Here is a 10782-nt window from a genome sequence, read left to right on the forward strand (position 1 = left end):
ACAAACAACAATTAGTAGCCTAAAAGACAGTTTTAAAGCATCACAAGGTACAATGTAGGTAATACGACTAGTTGAATTTTGCTGTACTTTATATAGGCCTACACAAAGTGAATGCCTGCAATCATTCAGTCACTGACGAATTCACAAAACATGCAGACTAATAAAAACATTATGAACTTTATGAGCGTGAACTAAAATGATCAGTTCCATGTGCATGCCTGGGAAACTCATGAATATTCATGTAGGCTCCGCCCACTGCCTCTACAGATTCACAAGTCACTTTTGAGGTGCAAATGTAGCAAAAGGTCTCCGTTTTTAAACGAAAACGCAGTAGCGTGTGTACCACGACTTTGAATAAGCATGATTAGTGGAGCTCCGAAATTAATGTAACAGTTACATTAGTATTTAACATTTGAAACATTACACTAAGGTGAAGATGACTTTACCATTGGGCACCAGTTGGTGACACACAAAGACTGCCATCTTGATAACAGATTTAACAATCACCATTCTATATGCTTTTATACCAACTTTTATACCTGTATCTTATACCAATGACGGAAATAAGCACAGTTACAATAGCTTAATATGTGGGAGAGCGTTGCTATAGAGAGATGATATTGGATTGCAATAGGTAGCACTTTAAATTCAAAACCAAATTAAAACTAGTTAGCCCATTTTTATAACTGAAAAGGTTTAATGACAAAATATGGTTATGGTTACACTTAAAATAGTAAAAAAAAAGAAAAAAAAAGATAAAACTTATACCATTATTTGTACCCAGCATATATTTAAAATGTTACCTGAGAGAGAGAGAGAGAGAGAGAGAGAGAGAGAGAGAGAGAGAGAGAGAGAGAGAGAGAGAGAAGAGCGGGGGTGGAAAACAGTAAAAGCAAATGACTTTGTTCATTTTCAAATATCTTGGATTATTTTCAATCCTAAAAGTTGAACCTTTGAGAGTTGGTTGACTCTCAGTTAAAACTTGCTCTGAGTTGATTTACCCTGAGATGGGAAACTCAGTTTTCGGTTTCAGAACAGAGTAGACTGACTCTTAGGCCCCGTCCACACTACTGCGTTTTCGTTTAGAAACTGAGAATTAAAACGAATACGATCTCCGTCCACACCAGCGTTTTAGCTGCGTATTAGAATTGATCTCCGTCCACATTAAAACGACTGAAAACGCGGATCACGTGACCATTCACCAACACTGGGCATGCGCGTGCCGGTGTAAACCTAGAGACTTTAAAACATAGACTGTAAAAAAATGCTTTCAAACATCAAAATGTCATTTATTAATATGTATTTGTGTCAAAATGACATATAAACATCTTTTCCTATTCTATTTTGCCTGGAAACGCTTCCAACACGCTTGTGTGTCGCATGAAAAATAGGCGTCAGTTCTATTTCTAGCATGCACGCATTTATGCATGCTAGAAATAGATGCTTTGCCAGACCATAACTCAGTTACTACTGAGAATGGTCTGGTTTTAACCAGGCTAAAACACTATGGTATTCACTATATAAATTAGCAGCTTATGAGGCTGCCGTCCCTTTAAGAGTGAATACACGGATCTAATATACTGTTACACATCCTATTCTCTCCTAACGGTTTACGCTTGCATGGTACATAACAGACTGTGTTTACATGAATACTCCACACGACTGAATACTTCTGGGGTGTATTCCAGAAAGCAAGGTTATCTCGCTCTTAAGAAAAATGGGTCTAAACAATACCAAATTAGGGTTTTTCGGTTTGTAACAATAGCAGAACCCTTTTTATAAGGTTCCATAAAGAACCATGCTTTGAAAGTGTTATATAGGACCTTAATAATGTTATAAATAACATTTTCAACAAAATCTATTTTCATTAATATTAGTATATCCATATTATTAATTTTACTATTATTTATATATTATTTATTAATATTGTTTTTCAGTTTGTGGTCTTATCATTATTGCCTCTATTTGGGTTTTACTTGAAAAAAACAGTATTTTGTGTCAATTAGGTACTTTTTTATTGGCATGGCAGATTGTAGCAAAAATGACAATGCTCTAATAACAGTTGTTAGCTGAATACATGAATAAATAACACTTGACATTGAACATGATATAGATGTAATGAAGACCAAGTTCCTGTGAAATATCTTATCGATCCTCATATGATGTCTTTAGTTCCTTCATTATGTGTGTATTCTGAGTGGCAGTTTCTCTCTGCAGATGAAGAGGTTATGATACGTTACAGCATCTGAAATACACAATTGGATTGTTACAATTGTTACGTCTTTTTTCAACCAAAAAAAAACAAAAATCAAACAATGGATCATAAATTCCATATCTCTGTTACTACTTTGTGGAGAAGAGGAGTATCTGAACAGAGCTGCTCACACTTACATGTTCAGTTAAACTAAAAAGAGAAAGAGACTGGTTTCCTACCAATCATGTTACAATTTGTAAAGTTAGGCTACACTGAAAAAAAACAATAAGTAAAATTTACTCAATTTTTCTTTGGCAAGTTTTTTTGCACTAATATTTTTTAAGTAAATTTCACATATGGAATTAAGTAAACTCTACTTAACTGAGATAAGAGAAAGTAACAAAGAAAATAAGTCATTTTAACTTGGCTAGTAAAAGGTTGAGTAATATTTATTTAGTTGAAGTTTCCTTTGCAATACATTTCACTCAAACAATATAATATTGAATTAAGTATATGCTTTACTTAAAATTCCTAAGTAATAATACAATAGATATTGTGTAAGACAGCATATCTACATAGTAGATGTCAAGCATCATGTGAACGCTGAGACCTCAATACTTGGTAGACAATACACAATGACGGTAACATTTGATGGATTGTTTTTGTGTTTGAATGTGTCATTTTGAGTAGAAAATGAACTCCAAATGTCACAAAATGGCACGTTACTAATTCTAACAACAAAAGCAATGATGAAACAGTGTAAATACAGTTTGAAAACAGTGAAAAATCAACCTCATTAATTATTCAAGGCCCAGTGCATGATGGGAACACCAGTATCAGAAAAGTTGAGTAATTTTACTTAATTGTAAAACGTTGATATTTACGCTTTCATTTCTACACGCTTGAATTGAGTACTAATATAGAATTTACTTTTTTTTTTTTTACTCTTGCCTTAACTAACTTTTTCATATAAATTACATTGTTTTTTTTCTGTAGTATTTACATTACCACAAAATCATTTTTATCAGTGTATAATTTATAGACATTTTAAGAAAGAAATCATTTACCTGTTGAGAGTATATTGACAGTGTAGTTGTATAGCTGAGCTCCAGAAAATCAGTAATTAGGTTGCTTTGGCAGCAGGGGCGTGAAGTAACGAATTACAAAAACTCACATTACTGTAATTATACTGTAAATATAATTAAATATAAATACTGTAATAACTGATAAGAATGTAAAAATGTGCACCACTTTAAAATCTAATTAGTTGGACTTACTTAAAAAAAACATGCAAACCAATTGCCTTAAAAAAAGCAAGTAAAGTGAAATAGGAATAGTATGTGGGACTGACAAATGCTTAGTTAGTATAGTTCACTTACACAAGAGTTCTAGTAACTAAAAAAGAACTGTACTTGATCATTTACTTTAAATAAAATATAATTGTTACCATTGTTGTGTTTTGCAGGCTGAATGTTGAAGTCTGTGTGACTCAAGTATGATCAATTGCAAGATTGTCACAAATATAGAGTGATTATATAAACCCAATTAAAAGTTTCACAAGGTGTTTAGGACATAAGTGTTAGCAAAAAAATTATAAAAGATCATTAATTGACATAAAATATAGTTATGTTATACATCATTCACACACACATATATCTTCCTTTGAAACCGAATAACTGATTTCTTGTTGCAATCATTGCATAAATGGAAAAAGAATTACAATAGTATAAATGAAGTTCCAAGTGCCCAACCAAAGGGATCAACATCAGTTTATGAAGTCAGTTTATGTGATGTTCTCTCAAATTTCTGTTTTATAAAATTTTCAACATTTGAGATGACTTTGGGAAACGGCAAACAGAGAAAAATAACTGCAGGAGTGGAGGAAATGAGTGAAAAGTCCATTAAGATTTTCCCCGCCTCAAAAACCACACTCAAACCAATCAATTAATCTGAACTTGGGTTTTCTTAGTAAACAAAACATAGTATGTGAATAGTGCAGATTACTAGATTTTTACAATTACGTTAAGACATTAAGTAAAGTTAACTAAAAAGTGTTAATCACTGTTGGATTTTACAGTCTTGGAATGTAATGTTAAAGGTACAATATGTAAGAATTTTGCATTAAAATATCCCAAAATCTCAAGGCCAGTGTTATATATTTTGTTAAGTTGATTACTTACAATATCCCAAATGTTTCCAACTATTTTTAAATCGTGAGAAAATTGCGATTTTATCCAAGGAAACGGGGCGTTAGAGCAGGGGGGAGCTGGGAGTCGCCAGTCAATTGCGTCATATCCGCGTCACCCTCGGTTTCCGCTCGTACTGCGTGGAGTCCTGGACAAATGCGGAAGTTGTAGTTGTAGCGTCTATCAATCTACAAACTTTAGCTTGTTTCTTGCAGTCGTTATGGTACACAATTATTCTTTACCGATTGCTGCTGGTTCTGTCGACAAAGCATGCTTAATTTTATATTTTCCAAATGTAGCATTCGGTAATAGTTATGTTTATGTAAGGAAAGTATTATTGCTTTAGATTTGTGTTTAGTTTATTGACATTGTTTATCACGTCTGGTGTTTATGGCCATGTAAATAAACATAGCATGTGTAATACATAAAGATTAATCAGTATTTTGGCAAATGATGTGGGCATGTTCGAATGTACTTTTACAACAATTGTTTAGAACACGTAAAACTGCGCAGCGTTATCACAACAATGAATTCAACAAATACAGTAACATCTATGATAACCAATTTAGTATTAAACCTTACTTTTCTTGCGGTTAATTCATTTTAATGAAATAAAAGTGTGATGAGGTTTAAGAGTCAGGAAGGAAGAAGACAGGGGTCGGCGTGACTGGGACTCGTAGGCTACTTTATTAAAATAAAGCAAAACAAACAAAAGCCGCGCACAACGCGCATTCACCGTGGCAACCGCGACGGCACAAAACAGTTCAAAAATGAGAGCTCGGATCCACCGGTTCTCTTTCTCTGCGTCCAATTTTCTCTCCAGTCTCTCTCTCGTTCCAGCGTGGCTTATAAGCTCTCCACGCCAATAATACTTTGCACTTGATCTACTTGCTCGTCTCTTCTCTCTCCCGTTACAGACCGCGCTGAACCACGCCCCCCTCGCCACAAAAAGCATGTCATTAAACGCAACATTTATAAAAATAGAACTTAGCCTCATCCACGAACATGATTTTTCGATTCCCGTCTGACTGATTTACATCCACGGTGGAGTTTAAAACGACAGTTCCCATCATTCCACGCTCCTTCACATCGTCATCAAGCTACGCCGTTGTTGTTGTTTGGAATGTAGCGCCCTCTAGCGGCAAAAAAATTCTTGCATATTGTACCTTTAAGTCGCTTTAGATAAAAGCATCTGCCAAATGCATAAATGTAAAAATGTAAATGTATTTAAGTAGTTTTTATAAGAAATTGAACTTTTAGTAGTTAAAAATTGTACTTTTATTTAGTACTTTAAGTGATGTATTGGTACTTTTACTTCGTTATTTCCCTCCGTTTGTGGTCGTTACATGCTTGTTTTATTTTTAATCCATAAATGTGATTGGATCGTGTAATCGGTCTGGTGACTGTCATCAAATCATGCATAGAAAACGTTAACCAAAAAAAAAAAAAAAACACCCTTAGAATAGAGTAAAGAATACAAAAGTAAACTTGGTAATTTAAAGTGGCATGAATCACGTTGTTGGAATTGTTTTGAACAGATGATTTGCATAACATGTTCTAAAGCAGATAAATAAAATAAATGCAGCACTTTGAGAAAGAGAACTGGTTTTATTGACTAAACAAGATCAGAAAGTGACATATTTAGATATTTACTAGATCTGTTTGAGACTTCAGAGCATATGCACACCGTCATCTTCCCATCAACCTCAGTGGGGACATGGCTGCACTCTTTAACTGGGACAGGGCTGCACTCTGTCAACTTCCCACCAACCTCAGCAGGGATATGGCTAGACTCAGGCAACTTCCCATCAACCTCAGCTGGAACAGGGCTAGGCACAGTCAACTTCCCATCAACTTCAGTGGGGACATGGCTGGATTCTTTAGCTGAGACAGGGCTGGACACAAGCAACTTCCCATCAACCTCAGCTGGGACAGGGCCGGACACAGGCAACTTCCCATCAACTTCAGTGGGGACATGACTGGATTCTTTAGTTGGGACAGAGCTGGACACAGGCAACTTCCCATCAACCTCAGCTGGGACAGGGCTGGACTCGTTAGCTGGGACAGGGCTGGACACAAGCAACTTCCCATCAACCACAGCTGGGACAGGGCTGGACACAGGCAACTTCACATCAACCTCAGCTGGGACAAGGCTGGACACAGGCAACTTCCCATCAACCTCAGCTGGGACAGGGCTGGACACAGGCAACTTCACATCAACCTCAGCTGGGACAAGGCTGGACACAGGCAACTTCCCATCAACCTCAGCTGGGACAAGGCTGGACACAGGCAACTTCCCATCAACCTCAGCTGGGACAGGGCTGGACACAAGCAACTTCCCATCAACCACAGCTGGGACAGGGCTGGACACAGGCAACTTCACATCAACCTCAGCTGGGACAAGGCTGGACACAGGCAACTTCCCATCAACCTCAGCTGGGACAGGGCTGGACACAGGCAACTTCCCATCAACCTCAGCTGGGACAGGGCTGGACACAGGCAACTTCCCATCAACTTCAGTGGGGACATGGCAGGACTCTTTAGCTGAGACAGGGCTGGAAATAGGCAACTTCCCATCAACCTCAGCTGGGACAGGGCTGGACACAGGCAACTTCCCATCAACTTCAGTGGGGACATGGCAGGACTCTTTAGCTGAGACAGGGCTGGACACAGGCAACTTCCCATCAACCTCAGCTGAGACAGGGCTGGATTCTTTAGCTGGAACAGGGCTTGACACAGGCAACTTCACATCAACCTCAGCTGGGACAAGGCTGGACACAGCCAACTTCCCATCAACCTCAGCTGGGACAGGGCTGGACACAGGCAACTTCCCATCAACCTCAGCTGGGACAGTGCTGGACTCGTTAGCTGGGACAGGGCTGGACACAGGCAACTTCCCATCAACCTCAGCTGGGACAAGGCTGGACACAGGCAACTTCCCATCAACCTCAGCTGAGACAGGGCTGGATTCTTTAGCTGGGACAGGGCTTGACACAGGCAACTTCCCATCAACCTCAGCTGGGACAAGGCTGGACACAGGCAACTTCCCATCAACCTCAGCTGAGACAGGGCTGGATTCTTTAGCTGGGACAGGGCTTGACACAGGCAACTTCCCATCAACCTCAGCTGGGACAAGGCTGGACACAGGCAACTTCCCATCAACCTCAGCTGGGACAGGGCTGGACACAGGCAACTTCCCATCAACCTCAGCTGGGACAAGGCTGGACACAGGCAACTTCCCATCAACCTCAGCTGAGACAGGGCTGGATTCTTTAGCTGGGACAGGGCTTGACACAGGCAACTTCCCATCAACCTCAGCTGGGACAAGGCTGGACACAGGCAACTTCCCATCAACCTCAGCTGGGACAGGGCTGGACACAGGCAACTTCCCATCAACCTCAGCTGGGACAAGGCTGGACACAGGCAACTTCCCATCAACCTCAGCTGAGACAGGGCTGGATTCTTTAGCTGGGACAGGGCTTGACACAGGCAACTTCACATCAACCTCAGCTGGGACAGGGCTGGACACAGGCAACTTCCCATCAACCTCAGCTGAGACAGGGCTGGATTCTTTAGCTGGGACAGGGCTGGACTCAGGCAACTTCCCATCAACTCCAGTGGGGACATGGCTGGACTCAGGCAACTTCCAATCAACCTCAGCTTGGACAGAGCTGGACTCGGGCAACTTCCAATCAACCTCAGCTTGGACAGAGCTGGACTCGGGCAACTTCCAATCAACCTCAGCTGGGACAGGGCTGGACACAGGCAACTTCCCATCAACTTCAGTGGGGACATGACTGGATTCTTTAGCTGGGACAGGGCTGGACACAGTCAACTTCCCATCAACCTCAGCTGGGACAGGGCTGGATTCTTTAGCTGGGACAGGGCTAGACACAGACAACTTCCCATCAACCTCAGCTGGGACAGGGCTGGACACAGTCAACTTCCCATCAACCTCAGCTGGGACAGGGCTGGACACAGGCAACTTCCCATCAACCTCAGCTGAGACAGGGCTGGACACAGGCAACTTCCCATCAACATCAGTGGGGACAAGACTGGATTCTTTAGCTGGGACAGGGCTGGACACAGGCAACTTCCCATCAACCTCAGCTGGGACAGGGCTGGTCTCTTTAGCTGGGACAGGGCTAGACACAGACAACTTCCCATCAACCTCAGCTGGGACAGGGCTGGATTCTTTAGCTTGGACAGGGCTAGACACAGACAACTTCCCATCAACCTCAGCTGGGACAGGGCTGGACACAGACAACTTCCCATCAACTTCAGTGGGGACATGACTGGATTCTTTAGCTGGGACAGGGCTGGACACAGGCAACTTCCCAGCAACATCAGTGGGGACAAGACTGGATTCTTTAGCTGGGACAGGGCTGGACACAGGCAACTTCACATCAACCTCAGCTGGGACAAGGCTGGACACAGGCAACTTCCCATCAACATCAGTGGGGACAAGACTGGATTCTTTAGCTGGGACAGGGCTGGACACAGGCAACTTCCCATCAACCTCAGCTGGGACAAGACTGGATTCTTTAGCTGGGACAGGGCTGGACACAGGCAACTTCACATCAACCTCAGCTGGGACATGGCTGGACACAGGCAACTTCCCATCAACCTCAGCTGAGACAGGGCTGGACACAGGCAACTTCCCATCAACATCAGTGGGGACAAGACTGGATTCTTTAGCTGGGACAGGGCTGGACACAGGCAACTTCCCATCAACCTCAGCTGGGACAGGGCTGGATTCTTTAGCTGGGACAGGGCTGGACACAGGCAACTTCCCATCAACCTCAGCTGGGACAGGGCTGGACACAGACAACTTCCCATCAATTTCAGTGGGGACATGACTGGATTCTTTAGCTGGGACAGGGCTGGACACAGTCAAATTCCCATCAACCTCAGCTGGGACAGGGCTGGATTCTTTAGCTGGGACAGGGCTGGACACAGTCAACTTCCCATCAACCTCAGCTGGGACAGGGCTGGATTCTTTAGCTAGGACAGGGCTGGACACAGTCAACTTCCCATCAACCTCAGCTGGGACAGGGCTGGACACGGTCAACTTCCCATCAACATCAGTGGGGACATGACTGGATTCTTTAGCTGGGACAGGGCTGGACACAGGCAACTTCCCATCAACTCCAGTGGGGACATGGCTGGACACAGGCAACTTCCCATCAACCTCAGCTGGGACAGGGCTGGACACAGGCAACTTCCCATCAACCTCAGCTGGGACATGGCTGGACTCTTTAGCTGGGACAGGGCTGGACTCCAACTTCTCAGAAACCTCAGAGGGGAGAGAGCTGGATTCCGTTAAGTTCCCATCAACCTTTTTGGGAAGAGAGCTGGATTCCATCAACTTCCCATCAACCTTTTCGGGCTTGGTGGTGGAGAGAGAGCTGGATTCCAGCAACTTCCCATCAATGCCTAAAGAAAATTGGTGCAAAAATAAAAAGAGCTGTAGTTATCTTCCCTCATGGTCATGGTCATGGTCAAGGTCAACCTCAGCCTCATAGCATCAGCACAAAAGTCACCTTTTTGGACAGTTAGCCCAGATGCATTCTGCAAAGACATTTCAACAACCATATCAGACTTCGCTACCACTGGCCATGTTGGATTTTGTTTGATCACACAAGGAAAAGACAAGGGGCCACCTGGAAAACAAGAGGCATTATTAACTTTAATATCAGAAGTCATCAGGCCTCAAACTTAAGTACACAGTGCAAACAAAAAGGCATAATGTTTAAAACCACATAAGAATTTCAAACCTTTGTTCTTCAAACATAATTGCTTAATACCAGTCTGGTATAAATGACGCCCAACTGGAGAAGCAAAACCTGAAAACAAGATGGAAGGTTAAAAAAAAATAATAACCTTCTATTTTTAAAACAATAAAATAACAACAACTTCTGAAACATTACACTAAAGTGAATTTTTTTTTTTTACCATTGAGTACCAGTTGGTGACACACAAATACTAACAAAATAAAGTTTGAAACTGCCATCTTGATTACAGATTAAACAGTCACCATTGCTTTCTAAAACAAGCCTCAAGCCAGGGCTTTTAAAATAACACAGATTTTCATTATCTGGTATTAAACTCCAACACCTGACTTGAATGAACCAAACAAATAAGTTGGGGCTAAAGTGGTTTCATAAAAGGTAATTGAAGTTCATGCAATTCCACTAATTTGATCCAGGTTTATCTAGTCTGGATAATTGTGTGTGCATGGTTTCTTAAGCAACCCTAAAGGTGATCATTGATTAAATGATCCATCACAGCAAATAGCATATTTTGTGCTGTTTTATGTGTTTGAGACATGGTGTTTTCCTCAGTGCAAAACTTACATTTCACAGGTATATTCTCCATCTGTAAATGTTAGAAAGTCGTGCA

The 10782-nt window shown here is 41.5% G+C and overlaps 1 long non-coding RNA gene across 1 annotated transcript; it reads right to left on the reverse strand.

The window, feature by feature from the left end:
• Positions 1–9682: 9682 nt before the first annotated feature.
• Positions 9683–10412, reverse strand: LOC309480709. Its single transcript, XR_014199743.1, has 4 exons — positions 10336–10412; positions 10158–10226; positions 9924–10043; positions 9683–9816 (listed from the first exon to the last, which is right to left on the reverse strand). It is a non-coding gene; the product is annotated as an uncharacterized lncRNA (long non-coding RNA).
• Between the last annotated feature and the right edge of the window lie 370 nt (positions 10413–10782).

Source organism: Leuciscus leuciscus, assembly GCF_965113295.1.
Source record: "Leuciscus leuciscus genome assembly, chromosome: 18".
Classification (NCBI taxonomy): Eukaryota; Metazoa; Chordata; class Actinopteri; order Cypriniformes; family Leuciscidae; genus Leuciscus; species Leuciscus leuciscus.